The sequence below is a fragment of the Cyprinus carpio genome, chromosome A14 (genome assembly GCF_018340385.1).
Source record: "Cyprinus carpio isolate SPL01 chromosome A14, ASM1834038v1, whole genome shotgun sequence".
Taxonomy (NCBI): Eukaryota; Metazoa; Chordata; class Actinopteri; order Cypriniformes; family Cyprinidae; genus Cyprinus; species Cyprinus carpio.
This window is the reverse complement of record NC_056585.1, coordinates 15,215,814-15,229,765: the sequence shown is the minus strand read 5'-3', so window position 1 is coordinate 15,229,765 and position 13,952 is coordinate 15,215,814. Positions and strand designations below refer to the sequence as shown.

The 13,952-nt window shown below is 38.6% G+C and overlaps 1 long non-coding RNA gene across 1 annotated transcript; it reads left to right on the top strand.

Annotated features, from left to right (window-relative positions):
- The first annotated feature begins 2,453 nt into the window (after window positions 1-2,453).
- Window positions 2,454-9,615, top strand: LOC122147430. Its single transcript, XR_006161618.1, has 4 exons — window positions 2,454-2,992; window positions 4,584-4,669; window positions 5,408-5,545; window positions 9,500-9,615. It is a non-coding gene; the product is annotated as an uncharacterized LOC122147430 (long non-coding RNA).
- The last annotated feature ends 4,337 nt before the right edge of the window (window positions 9,616-13,952 follow it).

Below are 13,952 nucleotides of genomic sequence, written 5' to 3'. Positions count from 1 at the left end.
ATGGTTTAAAACACATGATTTCAGCGCTATAAACATGATAATCAGAACCAAAACAGATGTGTTTAGCAGGTGAGCTGTAATGATGCAGCTCTATTCTGGAAAAGGCGGCGGGGAACAGCAGCTAATTTGCATTTAAAGAGACAGCATTTAAAAACAGCGTGTTTCTACTTCCACTCAAAACAGGCATTTTTAAAAGGATGTAAAAAAATGATTTTGAGCTGAAACATTACAGACACATTCTGGGGACACCAGAGACGTATGTTACATAATGTAAAAAGGGGCATAATATGTCACCTTTAAGGAAAATAAGCCGGTTTTAAATCTGGGTGACCAGTCGTCAGGAGTGCACACAATCTTGACTAGCCAGAGACCAGCAGTGAGCAACAGCCAATGAAATAGTGAAAGAGCACAGGACTAGTTGAAACTTTTCCCCAACCACCCTCTTTTTTATATTTTAAGCCTCTTTAGGTTTTTTCTTTCTTTCTGTGCAAAATTTAGTGTAAAAACAAGTCTGTCTGAATCTACAGTTAATCTGTGAATGTGTGTTTTCTAGATAATTAATTTTGCTTGCTAAGAATGTCTTTATTGATTTGTAATGACAGAAATTTCATTTTTGGGTAAACTATTCCTTTATAAGTGAAATTGTAAAGAAAGTTTGCACAATTTTATTTACTTTTTGCACAAAAAAGCAAAAACAAAAAAAACTGTCACATATTTGCCAAAATGATTATTTTCAGCCCTCATTCTGACTCTGTCTGAAATTATCTATTTTGGATGGCGTCTGCCGTAAGTCTTGTCAGTAAACATCATTGCATGGTAAAAAGTATCAAAACCCCGCTATTTCATGCGAGTAAAAATTATGAAAACATTATCCATTTAAAACCTTTAAATTTACAGACAAACATTATGTACATCATTATGTGCATCTGTATGCTGTATTCATTGTAGACAGTGTCAGTGATTATGATGGGCTCCACTTGCTTATGGTGCAACACGGATTTTGCTCTTTTGCTTTTGCTTTTTTGTACTGAGGAGGATGATTTAAGATATAAAACTTCTATGATGATTTTATGATACGAATACCTCTAATATAAGGGATGTCCAAACTTGGTCCTGGAGGACCGATGTACTGCAGAGTTTAGCTCCAACCTCAATTAAACACATCTGGACCAGCTAATCAAGGTCTTACTTGGCATACTAGAAATTCCCAGGCAGGTGTGTTGAGGCAAGTTGGAGCTAAACCCTGCAGGACAACAGCCCTCTAGGACCAAGTTTGGACACCCCTGTCATGACCCCTCTAAATGAGCACTTGGCCTTAGTTAAGAGAATAAGAATCCATTCTGGATTTTGAATTTGAAAGCTGTGCATGGACAAGGAATCTATCAGTGGTTGGAAGTGCAACTTAAGTTTAAAAGCCTGGAGTGTCTTCAAAGATAGATCTTTGTGTCATGGAGATTTATCGATTGGTGGGAGGAAGTGTTCGATGTGAGATGTTTCAGAGTTTCCAGGTACTGACTCTATAGTGTGGTGGAAAAATCTCTCTAGAGCATTAACACCATCTTTTTTTCAGGTGCATTCACCTGGAGACTGGCAAACACAGCTGAGATTGGCGAGATGTCTGGAATAACATTGCTGCACCCATAGAAGGCCCGACTCTCAGTCTCCATTTATTGCGCAAATGATTTCATTGCCATATCTGCCATTTGTTTGCGTTGGCCCGTGTAAAATCATATCTCGTGTATTGATGGATTACACAATGGAGCCAGTATGTGTCATATTATGCAAGCTATCAAAACCGCACTAGGTAAGAAACCAAATAGCAGTGATTGTTTCCAAGTGTGTTTTATGATTAATCCAGACTTGTAATGCTGATTCATATCTTTTAGGAGTTTTTTCTGACTCTGCTGGCAGATCTATCGTCAACCACTCTCACCTCCGGGTTTGTTTGTGGTCTGGATAGATCCTTATCAGCACAGGAGCCCTGTAGACTAAAGAGGGATTGGGCTTGATTTGTACTTCCCTCTTGACAAATGACATAAATACACATTAAGCAGTGAAAGCATTTGTTTTAGGAACTCTTTAAAACACCTCCAGAGGCCAAGAAATGCTCCATAAAACAAAGACGTTGCAGTGCTTTTTAAGATGGGATGGGGAGTGGGGTGCAGAGGCATGGAGTTGAGGTTTTGGATGGCAGCAGAGGAACTCTGACCACATGAAGACGCCTAGTAGCTTGCTCTGAAAGATTTTGACTTTGTCATTTCACATCATTTCATTTCATTTATTTCAGGGTCTGATGGTCTCAACCTCAGATGTCATACCCTTGGGCTGGCAAGAGTTTGTTTGATCTTCGTCTGATTATAATTGCACACTGGAAAGCATTTCTTGATCAGGTAACCTGTAATCTGACTTTTTGCAATGTGTGTGTGTGTTTTTTTTTTTTTTTTTTTTGCTTTGAGAATGAGAAATCACCATATTTCTCAATGTTATATTTCACTTCGACCCTGAAACCATCTCTGTTTTTTTTTTTTTTTTTGGCATAATCCGTATCAGAATCCTAAATGCCAAAAAAATTAAAAATAAATAAATAAAAAACACCCCACTGAAATATTAAGGTTGTCACTTTAAATGTCAGTAAGATGGTTTCTTCCTGTATAAATTGGCAGTTTTTGGCCGTAACTTGGGATGTAGACTAGAACTTTTGCTGTTAAGTCACGTAGTCTGGCTACAGGAGTCTATGGTATCTGGATAACATTGTTGTCATTGACCTTCTTGAAGTTCTGGACACCCGTGGGGCTTTTGCAATTGCCAGTGGACCATAATCACATTTTTTTTTTTTTAACTCGGTTGGATTCAGTTTCATCTCTCAACAGGGTTTTGGTGGTCTCCAGGAAGAGGGGGACGGAAAGGTTCACTTACAGGCTATGAATGACTCCAATCAAATGACTACTCTGCTATGGCCTTCTCTCAGTAACAGACAACATACTCAAAAGAGGTGAATGTAAACCAGAACACTTAAAGGGGTCATATGATGCTGCAAAAAATTACTTTATTTTGTGTATTTGGTGTAATGCAATGTGTTTATGCGGTTTAATGTTAAAAAACACATTATTTTCCATATAATGTACATTATTGTTTCTCCTCTATGCCCCACCTTCTGAAAAGGATCTATTTTTACAAAGCTAATCATTCTGAAAAAGTGAGGTGCGCTCTGATTGGCCAGCTATCCAGTGCATTGTGTTTGGCCGAATGCCTCAAGAGTGTGACGGAAATGTAACACCCTTTAACATACTATGCCGTCTCCCAGGCCAGCAGCACGAGACCCAGTCCAGCTTCCCTGCTTGTGCACATCCCATCATCGGTTCTCTTTTAGCAGTTCAGTCAATGTACTGTTAGGAGTAACTGAATAACTTAGGATACTGGTTTATTTCGCATCAGAGGGAGTGTAAGGCATGTTTATAAACTGAATAACATAAGTAATTTGTGGATTAGTGCGTACTGTAGACGCGAACAGTTTCAAGCGATTCAGTTCGATTTGGTGAACTGGTTTGACCGGTATCCGGTTAAATAGAAATAAAATATAAAAATTCATACGCGTCATCACTAGACAAGACAAAAACAATAAACCCCATTACAAACAAGTCATTTGTTGCATCCAGTGGGGACATAATCACAGATTATAAAGACTTATACTGTCTTTTTACGCATTGCATTGCGTATCACGCCGCATAAACATAAAACCATGCCTGCATTTGTGATCTGAGAAACAACAAACAACAAACATACACTACTGCTCAAAAATCGTGTTTGAATCATCATTTGCAAATTATTTAAATATAATAAATGTACTTACAGGCTGCGTCAGAAGCGCCAGACTGTCCTTGCAAAGTTTGAACTGTCCAACTTTATAGAAACAGCAGTTGTGCCACAGACACATTGCAGGCTACTGGTTCAGGAAACAGTCCTCATCCTCCATAAAATGTGCAGCACACATCGGAATATATGGGTTGGACTGTTCTGGAACAGTGTTGAAACACAACTTAACCACTGATTTCTAGTCATGTCCTCTTTTGGAAGGCCTTTTAGTTTCACTTTCACAACGAAACACAGCGACTCCACAACATGGCAGCGGTGGCAACAGAGAGAAAAAAGTTACGCCTTCTTTCTTTGCGTGAACATTTGGGCGGCGTTATGCAAATCTTCCTAAATAATGACGTAGAGATGTAGGGGCGTGTAAGAACGAGCCGTTTTAGGGGTGTGTGGTTGACTCTTAACTTTTATAAAGAATATCTCTTTGGATTTGAGACTTTAGTCTCTGCAACTTTACAGATCTTTATGCACCAAAAGCTTTTCTTTATTTATTGCTTTGAATCATCCATGTCTGTTTGTTTCATTTTTGAAACTTTGAAAGACATGCCATGAGATTCCTATAAACTTTTTCTCTAGGAATTTGCATATTAGTCAGGCTGCATGATTAATTGCACTGATTTTAATCATTTTAATAGTTTAAATAATTATTATTAGTATTATTCATTTATTAATTATTATTATTTAATTGCATTGTTTTTTGATACTTTTCATCATAGACCCAGTTTTTGCTGTCAAAGCCTTTATTCTGGGTATGATCGAGACGGTGGTTTGAATATGGCTGATGGCCTCAAATATCACCCAGGTATTACATTTCAAAACAGAAGCTAATATATGATGGGTTTACAAAGGAGCTCAATGTTTTAGACAAGAACGATTACCTGTGGGTGTTATTTCAACTGTGAGAAAGCACTTAGAGATGATATAGATCAGAGCTTAGCTTACACAGTTGCATACAACACTGAGCTATCATAAAGATAATTTTCCCTAAAATTAGGGAAACCATGCTCTGAAGTCTGTAGTATTTGTCCTGCCACAGATACCTTGTTTTCCATCTTGCATGTCTGTTCTTAGACAGACATCTCTGTCGGGAGATCCGTGTACTTCAGATCCCATCCCATTGAGACTTTAAGTGTCTTACTTTGCTTCAACACGCAGCTCAAGAATCATTGCAGGGGTTCTCCATGTCTGTGAAACCAATCTGCGAGGCCCTTTTGTGTTACACTTTATTCTTCTCAAGAGAAAACACTTGACACTGGTTACTTTTTATAACTCATAGCAATCAGAAACAAGCACATATTGGCAGTTTTATAGCATGCATAGACTGTGTATCTTTTATTCCTCTGTCCCGTGTAAAAATCTGAGCGTGACAAAGACCAAAGTGCACACCGATCCCCAAACACCCATACTTTAAATATGAAAATATATAATGGTATAATGTGTTCAGTATGCATACTTGAAGGAAACCATATGAAGAAGGCAGACAAAGAACTCTCTGTGTTCCAACTCCTGTTCGTCCACACCCCCTTTTCCCTTCTTTCAGTCTGCTAGAGAGAAAGAGAGAGTGAGAACGATAGCGTAACTCCATGTGAGACAGAGGGGGAGGTGAACACAAGGAGGACCTGAAAAGGGGCTGTACAAACTAGCCATAACATACACACCGAAGCACTTGGAAGTACAGGTGAGTCTACCATCAGCTCCAGACTTTCATTGAGTTTCTCTTGGCGTTGTGTTATCAATGAACAGCTTTATCACCTGTTGAATTGCAAACTGCTTCCTTGAAGAACCTACTTTGTGAGGTAGCCAGCTGCAACCTGGAAGAATGTGTTTGAAGTCGATCTATCTAAATATTTGGGTTGAATAATTGAGGACGTTAACTTTATTCTCCTCCCGGTGGAGGGATAATCTAACTGGCAATGGGCTTCATGTGTTCCCTGTTTGGCTCTCCTTTGTCTTGCTTGCGTGTGGTTCTTATAATGATAAATTTGAGCAGCGTGCAGTAACAGTAGAATGAATATCTGGTGCTGGAGTTTCTTAGCGACAGTAATGACTTATACATTAGGCAGGGGCTCTGTTTAGCAGAGACGTCATGCTGAGCATCTGTCACTGACCATTGGTGGCATAATTTGCAGGACTTTTTAATGGTACTGAAGTTTTATCTGCTATTTGGATCTGCTAGATAAGTTAGTGTTGGAGTAATTGCTCTGTCAGAGTCCAAAAAGGCTAGTTTTTCTTTTTATGTGTTTATGGATCTTTAATGAGCCATTTAAAATTAAATTAAAACGGTTACAGTATTTGCACTTTATCCCAAAGCACCTGGTTTTGTTATTTTTGTCTTCTCATTGATTCTCTGCAGGCTTTGTCAAGTCACCTTTATATAGCATTTTATACAATACATATATCAGAAAATAACAGAATCAGTGGACTTCAAATATTAGACAAATTCTGCTGTAAAGCAGGTATAAAAAAAGACAGTAGTATCATTATTACTCTCAGAGAATTACTCTCAAAAATGCCAAATGTAGAGTGCAACCCCCAAATTATTTTTCAGGCCACTCACAGGTGCCTTATCAAGGATCTTGGAGGGCTGTAATGGATCTGGAAGATTAGAGAGACCTGTAGGGCCCCAGAGGTCTATCAAAACACTGTTACGTACTATTACTGCTCATATTATGCACTGTAAAGGATACAGCCCAAAACACACACAAATACTATCTCCCAGTACCTGCATCCGGTGCCTTGGGACGGATAACGTATGGAATGTGATGGGTAGAACTCAATACAGCTCATTAGATTGGTGTATGATGAACACAAGAATGCCCTCACTGGATTGGAATGACTCATAAATCAAATGATGGCAAATCGTTAAGAGTTATGTGAGAGAGCCATGCAGGTAGGCTGGTAAGTTAATGTTGTAATATAAATACCAGGAAAGTGAAATCAGATAAGATAAGCATACTTTGACACCTTAAGACACAAAGATTTATCATTAGACAAATCAACCGTCTTTCAACCAGCTTTCAGCCTTCAAGATGTTTTGGTGTGTAAAGGAATTAGTTGATTGCTGATTAGCTGGTAATTTTATAAGGAACCACAACATTCTAGCATGCATGTAAAAAACTGAATTGATGGAGATGGAGATGAAGAATGATAGTCTGAGCTTCCCTGATGTATGATTCAGTGAGATGTAACATGCTTAATGTAAGAAATTAAATGGAAAATTCTTTACATTAAACAACATACAAAAGTCTGAGGAACAAAATCTAAATATATCTGGAACAATGTATATTGAATTTAAAAAAATATCTTTATTGCCTAGTATGTAATATTGAAATATTACATTTTTATCTGCCAGTGTGGTAAAAACGAAAATGTGTTTGTCAGAGCGTTGTCAGAGGTCACATTACTCAAAAGCATTACAAAACAAAGCAACTGCTCTTTATGTTTCGTCCAAAGCAGAGAAAGGCAGAGAACTTGTGAGAGGCTTTTGTGGGCAAGAGTGTTTGTTTTGTTGAGTTGATTGTGGAGGATGGCATGGAGGGCATGAACAGTGGGTGTTGTTTTTGTGGCCACTTTGAGTCAACTGTTGGAGTGGTTGGGATGTTAACTCCCAAACATAAACGCACAGGGGCGAACTAATCACTGGAAGAGTGAAACTGACCGCTCATTTGTCATAGGTGTTATTAGTTAAAACAGTGTTTGAAAGGGGGTGATGAAGACTAATAGGGTCTTATTACCTCATGTGACCCATGGCCTTGTTGTAGCCTGCAGGATGTGAGAGAGACAACACTCAGCTGACAGGGTGATTCAGTGTTATTGAGACTAGACTATGCTATTTGTACAACTGCCAATTAACACACTGTCCTGTTTCAGCATGCAACTTCTTTACAAGTCATCCGAGATCATGCATAGACTCACATTTGAGTCAAAGCCTTTCCTATTACAGAAATTTCCTTAATTGACGAAACTGACAGATATTTGGCTGTGTTGCTGCAAAAAAGCCTTCATGAAACCAAATGATTTTATATAGTGACTCCACCCCTAAATTTTTAAAAATCATGACTTTTTAAAGGGATAGCTCACCAGAAAAAAAGAAAAAAAAAAAAAAAATTACTTTAAGCTTTTTTGTAGGTAATTCTTATAACAAGCATAGCTTAGTCAGTAATTTACAAACCCGATTCCAAAAAAGTTGGGACACTGTACAAATTGTGAGTAAAAAAGGAATGGAATTATTTACAAATCTCATAAACTTATATTTTATTCATAATAGAATATAGATAACATATCAAATGTTGAAAGTGAGACTCAGGAATACTTCCAGAAAACATTGTCAGTGAACACAATCCACCGTGCCATTCGCTGTTGCCGGCCCTGCATAAAACTATATAGGTCAAAAAAGAAGCCATATCTAAACATGATCCAGAACCGCAGGCATTTTCTCTGGGCCAAGGCTCATTTAAAATGGACTGTGGCAAAGTGGAAAACTGTTCTGTAGTCAGAGGAATCAAAATTTGAAGTTCTTTTTGGAAAACTGGGACGCCATGTCATCCGGACTAAAGAGGACAAAGACAACCCAAGTTGTTATCAGCGCTCAGTTCAGAAGCCTGCATCTCTGATGGTATGGGGTTGCATGAGTGCGTGTGGCATGGGCAGCTTACACATCTGGAAAGGCACCATCAATGCTGAAAGGTATATCCAAGTTCTAGAACAACATATGCTCCCCATCCAGACGTCGTCTCTTTCAGGGAAGACCTTGCATTTTCCAACATGACAATGCCAGACCCACATACTGCATCAATTACAACATCATGACTGCGTAGAAGAAGGATCCGGGTACTGAAATGGCCAGACTGCAGTCCAGATCTTTCACCCATAGAAAACATTTGGCGCATCATAAAGAGGAAGATGCGACAAAAAAGACCTAAGAAAGTTGAGCAACTAGAAGTCTGTATTAGACAAGAATGGGACAACATTCCTATTCCTAAACTTGAGCAACTTGTGTCCTCAGTCCCCAGACATTTGCAGACTGTTATAAAAAGAAGAGGGGATGCCACACAGTGGTAAACATGGCCTTGTCCCAACTTTTTTGAGATGTGTCGATGCCATGAAATTTAAAATCAACTTATTTTTCCCTTAAAATGATACATTTTCTCAGTTTAAACATTTGATATGTCATCTATGTTGTATTCTGAATAATATATATATATATAAAAAATCTGTGAGTCTTTCTGTTTAGTTTTGTGGCATATATTTCACGTGTTCTAGCTTTGAAAAATATTGACCTTCCTTCCTTTTATAGTGCTTTTATAAAATAAAAATTCCTAATTGTGTTCCAAACGTGTTCCTTTCATTATCATGTCTCCTTGATACAAGTCAGGAGGAAAATGAGATGTTTCAACTTCACGTGTAGGAAATGCAGTTCATTCCTCCCACTGATTTGACAATGGGTGGGGTGTCATTTTCACAAATGATATCAAGTGCACAGTGCCAGAGGAAATACCTCTCCTTCAAAACAGAGGAATATTTCCTTCATGAGGTTTCTGAATTCAAATAGTTCAGATTAAAAATGTTTTCGAAAAAAAGTGAATGTTTTTGTATATATTTTGACTGAAAGTCTGCACCTTATATGTTTCAGGAAGCAGCAGTTGAGAGGAAGATCACTGACTCATCGTACCCTGGCAGCAGTGGAGGTTCATCCAGTGGCCTTTCATTTCAACCACACAACTAGAGGTTAAACATTAAGCCCTGTCTGGATATACCATATACTTGCCTGAGGAGTCTTTTTGGACCTAATCTGAAACAAGCAAATGAACTATGCCACTGTGATGATGAGTTAGAGATCATATCACTGGGCTTAAGCCACCCAGAGAGACTTGATCAGTAATTCAGGGATAAAGAATGAAAACTACAGAAACCATTTGATTAAAATCCAAACATATGGACTGCGCACAATAAAGCCTTTCTTGAAAGTTTAGCGATAACAATAGCTGCAGTCAGAACATTTGGACAACCTTTCAGCTGAATGTGTTTGTTCATATGCTAATGAAACGACAGGAAAAAGCACCAAGCACTCACCTTCATCTTAACATTGTTGAAACATTTTGAAAGCAAGGGCTACGCGTGCCTTTAAAGAAACAGTCTGCCTCAGGGAGACTGTGATAAACTCGAGGGACATGTTTTAGTGACTTTGACTCAAAAAGAAAGACAAATATCTGGATAAGACATTGAAAACAGACACAAATAGAACAGAGGACAGCCTTCCAGCCTTTGCCGCATTTGCAAAAGAGCATATCCCAGTTGTGAAATTTTCTTGGCACTTTTCCATGGGAACTGATCCAGAGTGCATTGAGAAGTACTTCCAGGGAGGTCTTGTTAGTGTTTGAATAATATTGTGTGGATTGAAACCAAAAGTACATTTCTCAGCTCATCTCTGGGCGGCGGCACGTCTACTCTGAAGGAAGAAAAATGTCCAGCAAAATGTAGAGCTTTAGTTAAACTTTGATCCTGTTTGTTTCTTCACAAGTCGGGAAGCATAAAACAGTCAGCGGATCCCGAAACCACCTCTTACAAGCCAAACTTGCGCCCCAGCTGAGGAAAAAGAAAGCTTTTGTCATACCCAGGCAAGCGTGCCGGCTAAAAGGGGGCTCAGCGAAAGAAGAGAGTCTCTTAGGCAAGGACGAAGTGAGGCGGGCTGGGATGGAGTGCAAGCATGAGCCTGCTAGAAGAGGAGACAGCTGGGGTGGGCCTACAACTACAACATCCTCCACCCTCAACAAGACAGGAGCAAACACATCCCTGGAGAGGCACAGTACTAACATCATGGAGAAGGATGACCACTGCAGGGTCAAAACAATGCCAGGCTTGACCTCCTGCCAGATGGAGCGGAAAAACAAGTAAATATTTTCTTCCATATCTTGTTTACAGCTTTGAATCTGAAGAACATGATATATTATAGTATATTACAGCCTGCTTTCTAAAAAAATAAATAAATGAATGCAAAACACAGAGTTTTAATTTTTGTTGTTTATATAAGGGTTTTCCCATACTGGGGTTTGTGATTTGATTGAAAAGCTAATAAATAAAATATTTCATAATTCAGTTGAAAGTCAGTTCAAATTTCGAGTTTTTAAAAGTGTAAAGTTAAAAAGCTAATAATTAAAACAAACGAATAAAAATAACATTAAAGCAATTAAATTACAACACTTGCTAAGACATCATGTGATCATAGACCAACATCAGAGAACTTGTTGTGGTTGTTGTTAAATTATTTGAATATTTATAAAGTAAATATTTTAGATCAAAGGGTTTAACTGACAAAAAAGTTTGGGAATACCTATATTATATGATTAAAAAAAAAGAGAGGATAAGGAGCGATGACAGACATGAAACTGCAAAAACTATGTAGGAAATTGATTGCAATGGTTGTAAACTGGGGCAATGGTTAATTATACAGTTAAGTGTCATCATACAATGTCTAATTACTGCAAAGATACACAAGTCAAGACAAATTTATTCTTTAAAAGATTAATGCTTTTACAGACAGGGCGACATAAGAACTGTATAGATGTAGCTGCCATCCCCAGACATCAGTTCTTACTAAACCCTCAGTGACACATTTGTTTCCCTCACAGACACAGATGAGCCATACAGTAATAGCTCTTCAGTTCATACCCACTGACCGTAATGCTCAAGTTGTGGATAATGTTAGCTGGAAAAAAATGCATAATAAGGTTTCCAGATGACCAGGCACACCATTGCAAGTGCAGTAAGTGGCAGTTCACACCAGTGACTGTGAGATAGATTGGTTTTACAGCCCTGCTGATGACAATTCAGACCCATTTCAGATGGTCCAAAACTGTTTTTGCAGAATTTAAGAGGTTGCTATGGTGTTCTTACAGCTTTGGAGTGTGTAAAATGGCGAGAGAGGAGGTTGTGGAAAGGCTGAGATGGAACAGTTAATTCAGTCACGGTTTCATACCATTCCTAGGAAGAGACGCTGAACTAAATGTCAGCATTTTCTCTGTTTTTCTTTCGTTCTCTCTCTCCTTGTATGGGATTGATGTCTCCACACAGCAGCATGATTTGATGAGATGCAGAATGCTTTTCTTTCTTGCATTTCCAGATGCTGATAGCATGAAATTGGAAAATGATACAGTGTGGTCCAAAAGTCTGAGAGCAGTTTTTTTCTTCTAAGAATGTTTTAGGATTAGTACAATTTAAGTACAGGTTTAGTACAGGTTTTGTGGACAGTGATGTGTAATTGCACATTCATGGTTTGAAAGTTCTTAAATCTCTCTGATCTCATCACTCCACACCTGCAAACATTTCCCAGAGGAAAACTGTCATTTTATCCCATCCTCCCAGTGAACCATAACATCCGACAGGGGAATCTGACCTTTGATATACAATCCTAGGCCTGCTAGGTCCCCAAATCCTCAAGCTGTAAGGGAGGTTCCCTCATCTGTCCAAACTGTGAGCCCACATATCATACACAGCATGGGAACATTATTTATTTCCCTGAATTCCTACCAATACTTCTTGGTTTGAGGAAGTTCTTGTCTTTCCCTTCATGTTAATGAGAAGTTAAGCATGAGGGTTATGATTCAGGTAGGATGGATCAGCTAAGCAAGCAAAACCTCTGCGGTCTAAATTGAACTCCACCCTTGAGGCTCAGGTGTCCGTCCAACCAAGCGAGCGTGTTTGCCGGACGACTCTCTCCCCTGACACCCAATCCTCTGAAAGAGCTGACACATTGATTCTATACCTGACACTGATGAAATGTGGCCACTTAATTTGGCGTGAAAACAGAATGTGCGAACTTACAGCCTCTGTATGTGATTATGTAAATACATACAAGGCCGTTAAAAGTCATAAATCTCTGGTAATGAAAACAGTGGTTAAGCAAAAGGTTGCGTAAATGTTTTTCATTATTTGCTCACCCTCATGTAGTTTGAAATCCACGTGATTTTCTTTCTTCTGTAGAACACAAATGAAGTCAGGAACTGACAGCCTCAGTCACCATTATCTTTCATTGCATGTTTTGTCCCATTAAATGAAAGTGAAATGGTGACTGAAGCCATCATTCTGCTTCTACTTTAGTGTTCCTCATCAGAAAGAAATGGTTTAAGGGTCATAAAGGTTTGGAAACATGAGGGTGATATATAATAAAATATATACTTAAGAGGTAACTACAGCTTTAAAAAAAATTGCTAGAGAAAACATTTGTCTAATTTGACTTTTGGGCTCAAACAGTTTCTGACTATAGCCCTTGTGACAACCTCCCCGCGTGACAGCTAAAGCCACTCTCTCCAGATCTATTCTGTATCCTGGTTCTTCGCTGTTGAATTTGGAGTGTACCAGACGTCTGCCAGGAACATTGCACAGCATAGCCACCCTTTTTTTTTAAAAAAAAGCAAAAGGGAAGCGCAAACCTCGTCCAGTGCCCCAGCCTGCCCGCCTCATACTCGATGCGCATTTGGAGCGCACGAGAGATCATCATTCGCAAACTTTACGAAATCCGATCCAGGCTCGCGCTGCTAAGGGGGAGGGGGAGAGTGGATGAAAACACATGAAGTTAAATTAGAAAAGCTCGAGAAGCAGCAACAAAAGAGACTGTATGCAGAGTTAATTAAGGTAAGAGAAGTTTAGTTTGACACGGTGCTTCTGAAACTTTAAAAAACAACAATAAAAAAAAAACGCTTAGATTTGTGAAAGGCATGTGCTGAAGTCATGTTTAAGCTCTGAGGTTTGATGACATAGATCGTTTAAATTATATAATGTAATGCATCTTCTTTAAAGCGAGAAGAGAGCAATATTTTACTTTTGATTGAATGCATGCTGTTTTAAAAGAACACATTACAGACTTGTTGCCAGCCACTTTGGGTTGTCTTTAGGCATAGACAGACAATAGACAGAAAGTTTCTGAATGAAGGAATGAACTTTGTGGGAAAGTTAAAGTGACAAATTGCTCTTTGTGGATTTCAGACATTTTTTTTTTTTTAACTGTAAAAAAATAAAATAATAATAAAAAAAAAAAACTTATAATCTAAAATGTGCTTCATGTGGTAACATCTAAATTAACTGGTTAT